The sequence below is a fragment of the Panthera tigris genome, chromosome D1, assembly GCF_018350195.1.
Source record: "Panthera tigris isolate Pti1 chromosome D1, P.tigris_Pti1_mat1.1, whole genome shotgun sequence".
NCBI lineage: Eukaryota > Metazoa > Chordata > Mammalia > Carnivora > Felidae > Panthera > Panthera tigris.
In genome coordinates, this window is record NC_056669.1 from 67,992,556 (window position 1) to 68,009,684 (window position 17,129).

Genomic DNA, 17,129 nt, shown 5'->3' on the forward strand with positions numbered 1-17,129 from the left:
AAGGTAGTCATCTGGCAGCCAAGAGAACAGGGTGCTTCGGTGATTTTGACGAAGGTAACACAGGTGGTCTGTACTACCCTCCCTCTTCCCACCAGCTGTATTCGAAGCAAGGCCAGTCCAGGTGAAAGGAAGAGCCTATTAGCTAGCAGGGCGTTTGCGGAAGCCCAGGGTAGTCAAGGAGCAAAGCAAGAAGGGAGGTCCACGACCGTTACAGGAAGTGCCATGCTGCTCCCGCACTTTCAAAAGGGGAAGCTGAGGCTTGCTTTCCAGCTGCCCAAGCCAAGGAGCAGAGGCCCAGCCCCAGCCTCTTCCTTCACACTAAGGTTCTAGCGCCCAGGTTTTCATCTAGCAGCACCATCACTCCCTGCCTTCATTGGCCCTCCGCTGGTCTGGGTGGGAGCGCCCGGGGCTCCCCGCGCTGGGGGCAGGCTACAGCCCACGTGCGCCCGCGGCATACGCGGTGACAGCTGGCCCCATGGGGGCGGAGCGGGCGTGGAGCGGGGGTGGGCTCCGCGCCGCACTGCCATTGGCCGCGAGGCTCCGATCGGGGGCGGGCCGCGCCCCCGGCTGCTCTGTCATTGGCCGCGCCGTCGATGGGGGCGGCTACCAGCCGGGTTGGCCGCGCCGAGCAGAACTGCAGGCGCTAGCCCGGCTAAGCCTGCGCGGGGCTGCCTCGGTGGCTCCCAGCTCCGCAGGCCGCCTGCCGGTCCTGAGCGCCGCGTCCGCGGCTCGAGGCGAACGCAGAAGCTAACCCGAGGCTCGGCGGCCGGCTTAGATCTCGGTAAGGGGGTGGGGTGGGGAACCGGGCTCCAGGGAGGGTGGGCGGGTGGGGACCGTGGGCAGCCGAGCCTGGACTCTGCGCCCTGGCCCGCGCCGGGGAGAGTCAGGTGCGGCCGCAGCATCTCTTGCCTCAAACCCACCCCGCGGGGAGCCCGGCAAGCAGGTGGCCCTGCCCCAGGGAGGCCGGGGCTGCCCGATAGGTCTCGGAATCGATTAGAACGCAATTAAAACTTGCCACTCTAGCCCGAACTACCTCTTACTCCTCCCCAACAACCAAACCTTGTAATTCTAAGCCTAGAAAATCCCCAAACGTCAACACAGAGTGGGCGCCACGCGCCCGTAGTACCGCATGCCACCGGGGCAGATCATTCCCAAACTTTGCTTTCCCATAATTTGGGCTCCGCTCTGTTCACGCTCTTTCCCGGCTCTTCACTGGGCACTCCCCTACCCAGCCCCAGTTCTCCTCCCTCCTTAACAACAGGAAGTTAGGTTGGGCCAAATGTTAGTGGCCTGCCTGGCCTCCTGCGGGCTGGGTTTGGGACTGAGTCCGGGGCGGGTGGTGGAGGTGGCCAGGGGGCCGTGGCGCAGTCCTCTCTCTGCCGCATACCCTGCTCCCCCCCCCCCCCCTGCCCCCTGCAGCCCAGGCGCAGCCCAAGCGCACCCAGGTCCGGGAGCACCCCACCGGGCATCTGCCGCGCCTGCCTTGCTGTTGCCAGACTGGCTCTGAGGGGAAGTGGGGTCTTGCCCGAAGTCCCTGCCACCATTTACCTGGCTTCCAGACTGGAGCGGGTAGGGTTAACTTTATCCTAGGCCGGCCTCCCTCCCGCAGAGCAAGGAATCGCCTTTGCTGGATGGGGAAGAGGCGTGTTGAAACCAGAGTAAACGTGTGTCTCCTTCCACATTGTTAATTCTGTAACCTGGTTCTTAAGGCCAAGAGAGCTTTTCTTTGGAAGCCTCTCAGGCCTTAGGGGGCTTGGGGTGGCAGTGTGTGGACCCTTTTGCTGTCAGTCCTGCTTTCTCACGATAGTCTTCTGTGGTTTCAGTGAAGGGTGAAGTCACTAACTGGCCCCCTTCTGGGCAGGTCCCTCAGGAAGAAAGCCAGTAGCTGGCTGGCCCTCTGATGTTTATGTGCCTGGGGGCTCTGGCACCTGGGTCAGTTCTGTTCTTGTCTTCTTGGCAGGGGAGGCAAACCCAGCAAGGGGGCCTCAAGTCTCCAGGGAAGCCCTGATATTCTGAAGACTCTTTTTGCAGTAGGAAGTTGCCTTCAGGCAGAAGGCAGATTTACGAAGTACCTACTGACAGGTCCTGTCCTGTGGCACTTTTGCAGCAGATTGTGTGGTTGCTCTCCAAAAACTCTGTTTTTCTGTCCTCATTTTAGACTCAGGTAGGGTAAGTGCCCAAGGTCCCACAGAAAGTGGCTGAGGTAGGATTTGAACCAGGCTCTGCCAGAACTAAACCCAGTGCTCTTCCTGCTGCCCTGTGGCTGTGGAAAGTGAGGTGCTACAGAATCACGCCTCCACTGTGTGCCGATTGGAGCCTCGTGGCCTCTGAAAAGATTCTGTCCAAAGATTCGGGGGCTCCTGCTTTGGCAACGCACTTGAACTGACCCTGGTTAACCCAGGTTGTTCAACCTGCAGACAGCTTGCTCAGTCTGTCCTCCAGTCAGGGATGAGTGGCTGGTGTTGGTCAGGCTGAGATGGGGAGGGATTAGCGGCTGGTGTTTGGGTGTTATCTGGGGGGTGAAGGCGGAGAGCCTGCCTCTGCCACTGACTTGGTCTCACCCCTGAGAGTGGGCTCCCGGGACTGTCTAGGAGGGCTATTACCTGGAATAACCTCTACCCCAGATCTGATTCTAGTTTTGTTTGTTTTATTTGCTGGGGCGGGGCTGGGGGGCAGTTGTTGAGGTTATGGTTGTAAGATGATTGAGATCCTCAGCTTGAGCATACCTTTATAAAAAAAAAAAAAAATGACATCACTCTGGTCCCTGACTCCTTCCTTCCTTCAGTCCCAGAGCTCATCCCAGGCTTTCTGCTCATCCCTCTCCTTAAAAGCAAATCATGATTAGCCAGATACCAACCAGTTGTACTTTAGTAAAAAGCATCTTATGGACTAAGGTTGGTTTTAGCTGTGGTCGTCGGAGGCCCATTCCCAGGAGCTGGAAGGAGCAGAGGAACAGCTGGGTAACCCTCCCTCTGCCTATAATTGGGGCATGTCTTCTCTCCACCCAGGTCCCTACCCTCATCTGGGTGTCTCTCAACCACTGACCTGCCCCTTTCACTGCCTGCTACTGAAGGGTAGAGGTCTTGCCTTGTTGGTGGAGAGCCTTGATTCTGGCCAGAAGGGTAGGGTAGGAATGCAAGAAGGTTTGCTAATCCTAGAAGCCCTGCCAGGGCTAAAAGTATCTGTTGTTTAAAGTGCCAGGGAAGGGAATACTGGGATCGTCCCCATTTTACAGATGAGGAAACTGAGACTGGGGCAAATGAGAGCTCCTCCCCCGCCCCCCCCCCCCCCCCCCATCGCTTGGCTAGTGAGTAACCAAGCTAGGATTCTGGTCTCCGTCTATATGAATGAGGTTTATATGGTGAATTAAATACTGAAGAAAGCAGGAAAACCTGGTGGCTGTGCTCTGTACTCGGAAGGCTGGAATGTGCATCTCTCTTTGCTGTACTTCCTATTCCCCAACTTCTGTTGTAATTATTTGTGAGCGAGTCTTCCCACGCCACTAGGACATGGCATTGAAAACTCTTACAAAACTTAACCCACTTATTTCCTGGTTCTCCTTTGCTCAGTATTTTGTACTGAGCCTTCTGTACCGGAGCCTTTTGTACCGGTCTTCATTAACCTATCCACCACAATGTACTGCAGTCCTTTATTTTAAAATATCCATGAACATTTCCAGACACAAAAGGAGAGAAAATAGTATAATGAGCCCCATCTACTCATTAGCTAGCTTCAATCGTCAGCAAGATTATGCCAGTCTGGCTTCATCGCTCTCTTTTCTCCCCTTCTATCCTGAATTAAATTTTTTAATTTATATTTTAAAGTGTATTTATTTATTTTGAGAGAGAAAGAGGGAGAGAGAGAGAAAGAGCTTGCACATGTGCAAGCAGGGAAGGGGTAGAGAGAGAGAGAATCCCAAGCAGGCTCCGCACTGTCAGCAAGAGACATCGTGACCTGAGCTGAAATCAGGAGTCGGACGCTTAACCAACTGAGCCACCCAGGTTCCCTTCTTCCTGAAGTATTTGAAAGCCAATCTCTGGTATCCTGTCATTTTGCCCCTATATAATCCAGTATAGATCTATTTTTAAAAGAATGTTTTCTTTCATAACCACACTGCTGCTACTGCATGTAATAAAATTAACAGTACTTTGGTCTTATCTGTCTGTATTCAGATTTCCTTGTCTCAGAAAGGACCTTCACAGTTGGTCTGTTCGAATCAGCATCCAAACTCTGTATGCTGCATTTGGTTGCTAGTCCTTCTATGCTTATTTTAGTCTGGAGCAGTCTCCCCTCCGCCTTTTACCCAGCCGTTACCCTCCGTTTTATATGCCCACCTCCTCCCCCCGGCCACCAAACCCTCTGAGACTGGGATCCACATCTGTGCCGTGCTGGATGCCCTTGTGGCATCCGGGATGGGGCGGAGCCTTGCTGAGCATCCGTCCAGTGGTGTAGCCACTCAGGAAATGCATTTTGAGTGAATGAACCCCGTCCCGGGCTCGTGTGGCTGCCTGTGACTGTGTTTAGATAAGAGGTTTAAAAAAAATAAAAGGACTTGCTCGCGTGTGGAGGTTTCCCCAGCAAGCGTCAGTCTGTAAACCTCGTGAAATAATAGGAGAACTATTTTCTGGGCTCACCGCGCCGCTCTGGTTTGTGGTGGGGAGCCCAGACGGCCGCCTTTGTGCCCTGGTCAGCAGTTGGGCTTCCCGGATCATGTGTGGGGCTGACAGGCTCTGAGGTCATTTCTGCCAGGGCTTGGAATCCCTACTTAGTCAGCCGCAGGCACCACTGCATTCTCACCCGGGCACTTGGTGTTCGGGCTGCACAGAGACCTCTGCCCACCTCTGTCTGCACAGCGCTTCCTCTCTGTGCCTTCGCCAGCCACCTCACCTGCCCCACACCTGGCCAGCTGTGGAGCCTTCTCAAGTCACTCTTCGTCTGCAGCTGGCTGGTTGGGACCACCAAAGACAGACGCTTGGGATCTTTCAGTGTCTTGTCTGAATTTGTACCACCTCTGGCACCTTTGTGGGAATCCTAATGAAGGACACTGGAGGCTCCGGAGGGAAGGAAAGGTGTGCGTCACTTGTGGATTCCTTGTCGAATCTCCAGATGGTCTGATGCACCCAGCAGGGGCCCCCTCTGCAAACAGCCCTCAGAATGAGGAGGTTTTTCTTCTTCGTGTTTTTGTTGTTTTGTTCGTTTTTCTTTTCTTTTTCCCCACGTAGACAGTCTTTTCTGCTAGGTGGAAATATAACAAAATTAAAAATTTTTAAGTCCTTTTCTTTTGATAACCGTGCAAGAGTCGATTTGTTTCCCTTTATCTTTAGTAGTCTTTTTAGCATTTTCTTCAAATTTTTAACACTAAAAATATTTTATTTTTCTAATGGAAAATCCAAATATTTGGGGTTTTTTTCTTCTTAAAAAAGAGAATTTTCGGGGCACCTGGGTGGTTCAGCTGGTTGAGAGTCTGACTTCAGCTCAGGTCATGATCTCCTGGCTCGTGGGTTCAAGCCCCATGTCAGGCTCTGTGCTGACAGGTCAGAGCCTGGAGCCCGTTTCAGATTCTGTGTCTCCCCTTCTCCGCCCCCGCCCCTGCATGCTCTCTCTCACGCGCTCTCTCTCTCTCTCTCTCTCTCTCTCTCTCAAGAATAAATAAACATTAAAAAAAGTTAAAAAATTTTCTTCAACGTGGATGGGTGGACAAAGTTATACATGCATTTTGTACAGCTATGTGTGTGGAAAAGGTCACAGAGCCATTGGCATTTTGATATTTGCTTATTTTGTTTTACGACATTATCTTAACATACCTGGGCTGCCTCATTTAGGGAATAAAGCTGGGGCTCAGGAGACAGGCAGCCATAGAACCCACGCAGCCTCACCCTCTCCCATTCTACCTGCCCCCCTTTCCTTCCTGAGAATTTCATTCTGGTTTCCCTAAAATGAAATCGTTCTAATGTTAGGCTCTGATTTCGACATTTCTATTCAGGGAGGTTGAGATATCAGAGGAACACAAAATAACATGGTTGTTAAGGTAGGCAGGGCAAAGCTTCTGGCCCCAGTGGCCTGTCTTGTCCTCTGGGGAGAGCGCCTGACAGTCAAACACCCTGCTCTCCTCACTTTGGGAGGGGTGGTGGGTGGGAGTGGTGGTGGGGGGGGGGGGAGCTGACCACTGCCTCCACCATTTCTGTTTTCCTCCCTGCATTTTCACCGGAGGTAGAAAACATGGCTGGTGTGCCCTGATAAGTCTCCTCCTTCCTAAAGCGCTGATCATCTGGTCTCACAAACTCAGAGCTGGCAGGGATGATAGGGGACATGGGCCCTCTGATCACAAACAAACTTTCCCTGCAAGGCTGGATCACCATGGAGTCTGATGTTTGAGACCCTTCCCTTCTTTGTCAGCTGTTGAGGAAGTGTCCACCTCTGTGTCCCCTACGAAGAGCCTTTTTGATGGCCAGGTGTGGCCATCGTTTCTTAAATGCAATTGCTCTGTGCTCTTTACACACCTAGATATTACTGTAGCTCATTCTGGGAAAACCTGGCCTGGCTGTATCTGCATTCCTTCCAAGGCTTGGTCAGATTTCTCTTTGGGGAATACACACGTAAAGGCAAGTCTCAGAATCGGGACTTATTTCCTGCTGGTTTGGGGCTCAGGTTGTTTTCTCCTTTCCGGCCGTGAGGGATGTGCAGTGCAGATGTCCTTCCTGCTGGCACAAGAGGAGGGTGGCAAAGAGTTGGACAGTGGCTCTTGCTCTCCAACCTGCCACAAGAGAAGGTTTACGGGACGTTTTCGGGCATGAGCTTCTGACACACCCAGTCCAGAAGCCTAGCCACGCCAGAGGCAGGAGTGGGAGTTTAGGAACATCCTGTTCTGGCCTTGCTGCCGAAGCATCGATGTGTTATAACAGATACGGAAACTACTTCTTTGCTCTCATGACTCTGAAAGGCTGGCCTTGGCTTCTTATCTGAGTGCAGACGGTGACTGGTAAAGATTTGCAGGATCTGGGGGTTTAACTTGTACCGGGGGCCAGGAGAATGAGGTGTCTGGGGGGGGCATGAAAAGGTTCTAGGAAAAAGCCACTTGGACCTTTTGGTCACCAGGAGAGCTGTTGCCTGGAGCAGAGTGGGCCCAGGGCCTGCGGGGGGCTGGCAGAGCTGCTGACCTACCCTGTTGGACAACTGTTCATCCTGGACGAGCAGAAGGGGGTATTGACGTGTTGTGTGTGGAGTTCGTGGCCGCTGTAAAGTCAGAGCGCTGATGGCTCCATGTGTCAGGACAGCTGGGCTTTTGCACAGCTTGATACAAAGGTCAGGAGGCCCCTGCTTGAAGGAGGTAGGGGTCTGATAGCAGATGACAGAGATACAGAAGAGAGGAATAGACAGGGGTATTAGGGAGGCCTCTTTCCAGACTTCAGAGAGAGGACTCGGTGTATCGCTTTCCTCAGGGAGTGTCCTGTGGGGCTTGTGCAACTGGTTGGGGCTGTGGGGGGAGAGCTCCTCGGCCTTCTGCTGGAGCCGCAGGACATGACTGTTGTGAAGGAAGAAGAGACTCTGGATGAGATCTCCAGCTTCCTCTGGATTCCAGGTTTGTGGCAGTTGGAGGCCCAGGACTCCTGCTCACTCCGGGTTTCCATCTCCATCTTGGGTGTGTCTGTTATCTTGTACCTGACATCACAGACTCTCTTAAAAAAAATGACTCACCCGCCCACACACAGACACACACAGATGCTCAGCACTCGCTCCCACACACATGAGTACATGATGGTCCCATACTCACTCAGGACAAAGGTAATTCAATGAAAAGTCTCTCTCCCTCCTGCCCTCCAGCCCTCAGTCCTCTTCCTCGATGGCATCGGCTGTCGCTAGCCTCCTGTGGACCCCCACAGACAGAATCTAGGCATCCGTTTGTGCCTGTTGTCCCCTTTGCTCCTCTTTGGACCTGCTGGGAAGCAACCAGGGTGTGAAGAGGCAGGGCCCACGGGGCCGCTGAGCCCCAGCGGTTATTTGTATTAGCCGAAGCTTAACTGTTGTCCTTCCCCCTTCCTGTGTCCCCTCTCCCCTTGTGGAATCTCCTTGCGTGTGATTCGTGGGTGTAGAGAGCCTGGACATTGAGAATACACCTCGGGGGCCTGTTCTGGATACAGGTGATACAGGCACAAACAAACCGTCCTGCTAAGACAGATCTGGGCTCGAATCATAGCCATGTGGCCTTGGGCAAGTCCACGAACACTAGTGTATTTGAGTCTATGTGAAGGAGGACATTATACCCATCTCAAGGGGTAGATGTAGAGATGAAATTGGAATATTTGTGAAGCACCCTGAATACATAGGTAAGCACTCAAAGGGGTCTTTACTTCCACTTTGAAGGAGCGGCCCATTTTCAGAATGAATGACACCTGCATGGAATCCTCTGGATGGCTTCCTGGAAATCCTCTCCGTGGGCTTCCTGAGCTTTTCTTTCCCTGCAGAAGAGGACTGGCTCTCTATTTTCTATCCAGTTGAGGTCCTCCCCACCACCTCCTCAAGCCCTGGGGAGCCCAGCCTCTCTGCACCACCTCCTTCTGGGCCCCTCCCCACCCCCACCCGTGAGCAGGATGTTGCTGGCTGCCTGGAGAGGGCTCTGGGCTGTTTATGGTTGCTCTCCAGGGTGTTTATGTTGTGATCTCTTCAGAAGCTCCTAGCATATGTCTGGTTATTGCTGAAACTTCATCTTTATCTTCAGCGCAAGAGAAGAGAGAGGCTATTTTTAAAGATGTTTAATTGGCATGGCTGCACAAAGCGGCCTAGATTGCCTCCAAGCTCTTTCCCCATTTTGAAACCTTCCGATCCAGGCGCAGAGACCTTATATGTCCTGATTTTAGAGCAGCACTTAAATTTGGCAAGCGGTTGTAATCTCTTAAAAAGGTAGGTCAGGGAAGCAAAGGCGACCAGCTGTCTTTTTCCAGGCTGGGATGTGAATGAAAGTAGCATTTCTACGTCCATAGAAACCAACACCTGCCCCCAGCTCTGCCCCTTCCCTCCACCTGTGGTGGCGAAACCCCCTGTCCCCACATGCTGCCTGCCTATTGGCAAGGAGATCTTATCGTTACGTTTCCCTTTGGACTCAGGTGGGGCTCAAAGTGAGGAGGGAGTGGAACTAGGGTAGTTTCAAGTGATACCTCCCAGGAGGGAGGGAGAGAAGGAGGGAGGCCGTGAGTCACAGGACCTTGGGATGTCAGACTGGAAGGGCTCTCTGAGGTCATCCAGTTCTCACTCACTCCTGCCACCATGGTTTTTACTTATGGGGAAACTGAGGCTCAGAGGCTTGTTGGTACTGAGCAGAGGCCAGGGAGGGGCAGTTCTTTGCTCAAAGTCACCCAGCCAGGTGGGAGCCAAATCTGTTCTCCCTCCACCATTTCTGCCAGGCTGTGATCCCTCCTGTGGTTTGTCTTGGGCAGCTTTAATTGCAGTTGGCCTTCCCTTTTGAGGACGGGGCCCCACCCCCTTTCTCAGTTCTGGCATGCTTCGAATTTAGGATGCATACTCTTGCAGCGCTGGCTTGCTCAGTTGCTGGGTGCAAGATCTTTCCTTATCAAAAATACCTCCCCCAGAGCCTTGGAGCCTAGAATTCCCACCTTTGTTTTCAGCCCTTGTCTGAAGTCCAGAGGACTTTTGTTTAAAAAAAAAAAAAACAAAAACATACATAATTTAACCGGGAAGGATAGTTGACAGATTAGTCGATCTCTGATTAGCTGTCAGCTGAAGGCTGAACCTAAGGAGATGAGTCAGCTGGGAAGAGGTGGGAGGGGGCAATCAGGACTGTAAATAGGACGCTGCTAGGGCAGGTGTGGAGCACCCTGGCCAGGGCTCTGGAGCACCGTGTGCGGCTGCCGTGCTGGGGATGTCGTGCTGAATGACAGGTGCGGAGCCCTCATCTAATGCACACAGGTGGTCTAGACAAGCGACTGATGCCCAACCGCCAAGGTAGAGTGTGGAATGTGCTTTGGAGAGCCTCACAGTGTGGGGGAACCAGGGGAGGTGGCACTTGGTGGTTGAGATGGGCCTTAGGAAAGAGGATTTCCACAGGCAGAGGTAGCCAGTGGTATAGCACACAGAAAGGTGGAAGAGTGAGGCCACGTTAGGGGTGCTGTGCGGTGGCAACACGGGAGCTGCCTTGGGGGGCTGTGGAAGGCTGGAGTCAGGCAGGCCAGGCCTCAGTGCTGGGGGTGGGGTAGGGGGGTTTGTGCAGGTGTCCAATGCTCATGGAGCATTGTGGGCCAGCCTCTGAAGTGACCGCGTCTCCCTTGCTTGTAGCCTCACAAGCACCTGAGTATCCCCTTCAGGTGGGTGCCGCCCTGGGTTTCTGGCGCACACTTTGAGGTCACTTTCCCGGTGAAGGAGGGAGCTCGGGCATGCAGGTGTGGCTGGCTTGATGTTTCCAGGCAGCTGGAACAGTGGGAGCTTGGCTGACCCCCCAGCCTCTGGCCAGCTGGCCATGGGGAAGGGGACAGAGGCTGAGCTTCTTCCAACTCCGGTGTTAGCCTGGCAGGTGGGAGACATGGCAATCTGGTGCACTTAAGGCTTTGGCATTCGAGCAGGGCTGCCGGCACCGTTCTCTGCCATAGACGTCTCAGAAACACCCTGGCTGTATGTGATGGGATGAATTGGTCCTGTGAGCAGCAAATGGCATGAGTTTAGTGCCTGTGGGAGCTGTTGATGGGGGTGGCTGGGGGGGTGGGGGAAGGGAGCACTGAACCAGCTTTCATGTTTCTTTTCTCTAGTGTCAGTGCTACCGATATGAGACCACATTGGTTCATTGACGTGACTGATCAATTAATTGTTCCATTTATTCATTCTGTGACCAAGACTTCTGGAGTTTCCTTCACGTGAAGCATGTTGCCACACTGGTGGTGGTCTTCAGAGGTGTAAAACCTTTGGCAAGCCCCTTACTTTCTCTGAGCCTCAAGTTTCTCTTCCGTAAGAGGGGAGTGATAATATCCACCTGTCAGAGAGGCTGTGAGGATTATATGGGGCGATGTGCATGGCACACTTCATGGTGCCCGGCACATGGTGGGCACCTTTGATGGCTCTCCCTTCCTCGAGCCTATTTCTGAATTGGCCCACAAGAGTCCGAGAACACAGATGTGGGTGGGGCTCCTCTTGGCTTCTGGCTTCCCATTCGGCACTGATCCCTGAGTGGCTTTTACCTTTAAGTAGTAACTTTTTAAGAGAACGGCTCAAAGCACCTGTGTGTGCAGCAAAGAGAGATGGGGGTGCCTTTCTTTCTCTTTCTGGTGACATCTTAGACCTTGGAACTGCAGGGCTGTTCCTTCGGTGCCTGATTTCTCCACCGTGGTGGTCCAGCCTGGGCCTGCACGTCAGAGCTGACCTTGGCCATCTTTGGATGGCTCCTCCGGGCACGTCCTTGATGGCTCCCTGCAGCTTCCAGCATTTGGTCTCAGGCTTCCTTCTTGAAGCCACAGAGAATGAGTCTCCTCTTTGTCTCTACATGTCAGCTCTGCAGATACGGTTTTTAAATCCAATCTGTGATACCACCATTTGGAAGATGTACCACTATTCTGTGTACCTTCAAGAAAGAAAAAGTGCTTCCAATTAAATTGTGGAACACTGCTTTGTGACTGTCGGAAACTTTTATATTTACTGAAAGAATCCTTTTAGGCCTTAGACATAATTTTATATTCCATAACACTTGCATGTACATAAAAAGGAAACATGGGGCACGTGGGTGGCTCAGTTGGTTAAGTGCCCAGTTTCGGCTCAGGTCATGATTTCGCAGTTCATGAGTTCGAGCCCTGCGTCCGGCTCTGTGCTGACAGCTCAGAGCCTGGAGCCTGCTTCGGATTCTGTGTCTCCCTCTCTCTCTGCCCCTCCCCTGCTTGGACTCTCTCTCTCTCAAAAATAAATAAGCATTAAAATATTTTTAAAGGAAAACAAATTAGTTAAGGCATTTCTAAAATATTTTCAGTTTTGGACTCTGACTCTTGCATTTCACTTTTTGACTCCCCCATCTTTGTGGCTCTTTTGATACGTTATTATATTTTGGTAAAGTGATGATCCATTTCTTAATCTTATTAGATGTTAAGGGGCTGTAAGATACATTCTGCGCTCAGACATTTTATAATTGAAGAATGTGCATCTGAATGCACATCTTCTAATTAGTAAAACATGATATTTAAAGGCAGCCCTCTTACTTTCTCTGGAATCTTCTTCCATATTAACAATCTGTGGTGTGGGTTCAGTTCTTTTTACCTTCCCTGTGGTTCTCCTCTGAGCAAACTCCCATTTGTTCATATTCTTCTAATACACTGAAGGTAGTGCCCACGCCGTATATGGTATTCATGGTGTGGTATGACCACAGCAGAGGAAGGGAGCCATCACCTTCTTAGTTCAGGCTATTCTATTTGTATTAATGCAGCCCAAGATTGCATGAACTTTTCTAGAAGCTACATCACACCATTGATTCACTGACATTACCGCAGACTAGATCTTTTTAACGTGTGGTGTTGGTAAGCAGCATCACCTCTGTCCTAAACGTGTGTGGCTTTAGAATTTAAATACAGAGCCTCCTATTTTGTTCCCATCTGATTCAGAACAGCCATTTCTGTTAAATTTCAACTTGTTAATTTCAGGGCAACCATGTTTCTTTGGGCTTTTTCAGGATCCTATTTGAGTATACCTTCTATAGCACATTACCAAAAAAAAAAAAAATTAAAAAAGGCAGGGAGCCTGGGTGGCTCAGTTGGTTGAGCATCCGATTTCGGCTCAGATCATGATCTCACGGTTCTTGTGTTTGAGCCCCGCGTCCGGCTCTATGCTGACAGCTCGGAGCCTGGAGCCTGCTTCAGATTCTGTGTGTCTCTCTCTCCCTCTGTGCCCCTCCCTTGCTCACACTTTCTCTCTCTTTCTCAAAAATGAATAAACATTAAAAAAAATAATAATGATAAAAAGTATGCCTTCTATAGCATCACCCACATCCTGATAAATTGCTTATCAGGAGACAGCCCTCTGGCACACTACTAGAGACCTCTCCCCTCAGACATTAAATCTTTGATCAGCTTGCTTGGGGAACAGCAGTGTGGGCTGCCCCTTTCCTAAGTCTCTTTACTGCTTTTCTGACCTCTGGCCAGATGTCTTCTTGAATCTGGATATGCCACATCCATTGGCAATTTTCCATCTCCCACCAAGTATCCTGTCACAGAAGGAAGTGAACTCTGGTTGACATCACATAGTCTCAGTTCCCAGAGGGCCCCCAGACTGCTTTCCTGTGTCCCCAGGCTGCCCCACAGTGATGCAGTAGGAAGTGCATCCGTCTCATCTGCAAGAGTTTCCAGCAGTCACTGACAGTATCTAAATGTGTGTATTTTAAAAACCAAGCTCATCCCTGATCTGAGCTCCCTTTGTCATCTCCGTGTTGATCTGTACTTGTCAGTCTAAAGACCCCTCTTTTTGAGAGGGGCCTCTGTGCATTTGGAGTGGAAGCCAAGGTCAGACTTCCCAGGGCCCCTTTATATCCCTGGACCTCTTGGTTCAAGATGACCCACATGCCTTCTTGCCCTCTGCCCTCTGCCGTATGGCCACAGCTCATCCCAGTCTTGCCTCCTCCGGCTGACACGGGGCCAGGCCTCGCATCACTGTCTCTTAAGATCTTCTTGGTTATGCATCCTTCATCCAGTGATGGGATGTGGGCCTTTTGACAAGCAGCCTTGTCCAGGCTTCCCTCTGCAACCACATGGCTTCTATTCTGCAACACTTCATATAGCGGTTACCTATGTGCCAAGCTCTGGTATAAGGGCTTTGTAAATATAAACTCATTTAATTTTTGTGCCAACCCCATGAGGTGAATATTGTCATCCTCCCCGCCCCCCATTTACCAGTGAGGAAATTAAGGCACAGAAGGGTTAATTGACTTGCTCAAGATTTCACAAGGGAAAAGGGGGGAGTTAGAATCTAGCCAGTTTGTTCCCAGAGTCTAGCTCCCATTCTCTATGGTGAGCTTCCCGCTTCCCCTTCCTAAAAGGCCCTCCTCCTCTCCTCCTCTCCTCCTCCTCCTGCTTCCTCCCCTTCCCTGCTCCAGACAGCACCCCTCTCCCTCTCCACTCCACTGCAGAACTAGAACTGTAATTCAGAGTCTGAATCATTGACTTCCTCGATCTCAGGTCCTAGAGCCCTTGCATTCTCCCAGCCACGTGAAGTCTGTTTTCTTACAGTCTCAGGCACCAACTTCCCCTTCTTGGTCTCTCTCCAATTTCAGAGGAAATGATTGCTTTTCCTCCACAGTTCCTGTGTCCTCCTGGTCACTAACCCATTCTGCTATTGTTGTGGGGATTAGGTTAGTCCTGTCTCTATGGATACTTCCTTTCTCTTCTGGAAGGTGAGGCCAGTCAGAGACTTCAGCCAGTGGGGCTTCCACACTTCCCTGTGGTGGTTCCCCTCTCCCCCCCACAAACCACCAGAGCTCATCTCTGGCTGGCCTGAGATCCTATCAGCAACTGACCTTTAGGTGCCCGTGGGGACCTTCCCGTTATGCCCCAGTTCTTCTCTGAGCACACCTGTATCCTGCAGAATATTTTCCTCTTTGTTTCATGCATCTTTTTTTGTTACATAGAGATTCTCTATCTCCCCATCCCAAATCTGTTCCTTTAAGAGATAAAAGCTGGGCACTGAGAAGTGTGTGTCCTTTGCCATCAGTTACATAAAGAAAAGAATAAATATTTATATTTGTGTGTATACACGTAAACGTTGTCAGGGATGAGACACAGGCAACCAATAATGGTGGTTCCCTGGTTCAGAGTGGGGACAGGGGTAGATGCAGTAGAAGGGACACATTTCCTGTATACTTTTGTGTGTTTAGATTTTTTTGTTTTTTTAAATTTTTTTTTTAACGTTTATTTATTTTTGAGACAGAGAGAGACAGAGCATGAACGGGGAGGGGCAGAGAGAGAGGGAGACACAGAATCGGAAGCAGGCTCCAGGCTCTGAGCCATCAGCCCAGAGCCCGACGCAGGGCTCGAACTCGCAGACCGCGAGATCGTGACCTGAGCTGAAGTTGGATGCTTAACCGACTGAGCCACTCAGGCGCCCCTGTGTGTTTAGATTTTTTAAAAAATTTTTTAATGTTTATTTTTGAAAGGGGGGGAGGGGCAGAGAGGGGGGCGGGGACAGAGGATCCAAAGCAGGTTCCATGCTGTCAGCACAAAGCCTGATGTGGGGCTCAAACCCACAAACTTGTGACATCATGTCCTGAGCCGAAGTTGGATGCTCAACCGACTGAGCTACCCAGGCACCCCATGTTTCGATTTTTTTCAATATATTTACTATCCAAAATTAAAAACCAAAAAACAAAAAAAAACCAAAATAAAACAAGAAAGCCCACAGATAATCTGGGACCCCTGCTCTGCGAACTGTGGAAAGCGTGTGACTCACCTGGTTGAGTCAGTGCTCTGCCTCCTGCTACCACACTGGCCTCTGTTCCTCAGGTGCGCACCGGGCTAGTGACAACCTGTTCACCTTACAGGGGGGATTGAAGGGGACCCTCTTTTAGAGCCTGGCACACGGAGGGCCTGCAGTAAACAGCCTCCTCCCTGACTCTCTTCAAAGGTCGGAAGTAACTTGAGACTTTGCCGCCTCTCATAATCACAGTTTACTAAGAGCTGGTGCTCAACAGGTGCACCTGGGCCTCAAGTGTTGGTTTCCTTTTTCTTTTTTGTTTAAAATTTTAATTTATTTTTAAGAGAGGGTGGAAGGGCAGAGAGAGAGGGGGACAGAGGATCTGATGTGGGCTCCGTGATGACGGCAGAGAGCCCGACATAGGGCTTGAACTCACAAACCGTGAGACCATGACCTGAGCCGAAATCAGACGCTCAACCCACTGAGCCACCCAGGCGCCCCTCAAGTGTTGGTTTTCTGCTGTGACTCACGTAAAAACTCGCACCATGGTGTTTTTTTCCCCTTCTGTTGAATTCCAGTATTTGAGGAAATTGAAACACTCTGAATGTCTGGGTTTGTCTCCAAGAACTATGCACGTTCCTTTTCCAGACCTGCAGGACTTTACAGACCATTTCCTTTCCCATCATACTCCTCTGCCCAGCTCAGGGGGGTATAATTAGAATGTGTCTAACACCCTGTGAAAACACAAGCCCACGACTGGATTTGCAGATAACCAAAGTCAGAGCAGACCCTGAAGACAAAATGTAGGGCACTGGGAGTAGCCAGTCCAGGCACCTGTAACTGAGGAAATGACCTGATTGGAAGGTGATTTGTTTACCTTGGGCAGTTAATGGCAAAGCATGCTTTGAGCACCTACTGTGTACCCCAGACCCTGTGCTATGGGGATGGCAATGTGGGTAGGGCCCAGCCTCACCTCCCAAAGCATTCACCACACACTTGGGAAAATAAGTCCTACATATTCAAAAAAATTAAGTAGGAGATTTTGGTAATGGTTCAGATCATAGAAGGGAAATCACAAGGTAGTTCGTGACTAATTCCATATGACTGGTAGAGATAGCAGTGGGTGTGGGGAGTGCTCTCTAGGGGCTGGAGAAGGTCTAGAAAGCTTGGAAAGGAAGGAGGGAGGTCGGGGAGAGGAGGAGGCTGCATTGGATCTGGATCTAGAGGGGTCCAGCACTGATGGGTACATGGGAGGAAGAAGAGAGCATTTCTGGTGAATGTAGCAGCTTGGGAAGATGAGAAATGGCTTGGTTTGAAGGTGAGCAGAAGGAGATGAGGCTGGGCAGAGGCATGTGGCCTTCAGGCCTTCAATATGCAGGGATAGAGGGAGTGTGTGTGTGTGCACGCATGTGCTCCAGTCCAAGTTCAGGGATAGGAGGATATGGGCCCAGGGTCTCTTAGGGAACTCTTGTAAATCCTAGGGGGAATGACGAAGAATTGGTTGACGGCCGTACATCTTAATCTTAAGCAGAGGTCTACAGCCTGTGCTCCAGAAATGTCCTCAGGAGCAGGAAAGGAAGTCAGAGGAATGCTAGCCATTCCCCCACCATTGTTCTATTTGAACATTTTTCTTCTTAGGCATGTTAAATGTCTGGCCATTCAGCAGGTATTTATGAGTTCTTATTCTGGTCCAGAAGCTGTTCTAGGTGCTATGGTTACAGAAGGGCAAGAGAAAGGTAAAATCCCTT

The 17,129-nt window shown here is 51.0% G+C and overlaps 1 protein-coding gene across 4 annotated transcripts in view; it reads left to right on the top strand.

Annotated features, from left to right (window-relative positions):
• Positions 1-653: 653 nt before the first annotated feature.
• MICAL2 (microtubule associated monooxygenase, calponin and LIM domain containing 2) overlaps positions 654-17,129 on the top strand; it is a 222,154-nt gene continuing 205,678 nt past the window's right edge. For all 4 annotated transcript variants that reach the window (XM_042959374.1, XM_042959373.1, XM_042959371.1 and 1 more), the window contains exon 1: positions 654-781. The gene's annotated coding sequence lies outside the window, so the exon portion shown is untranslated. The remainder of the gene's footprint in view (positions 782-17,129) is intronic.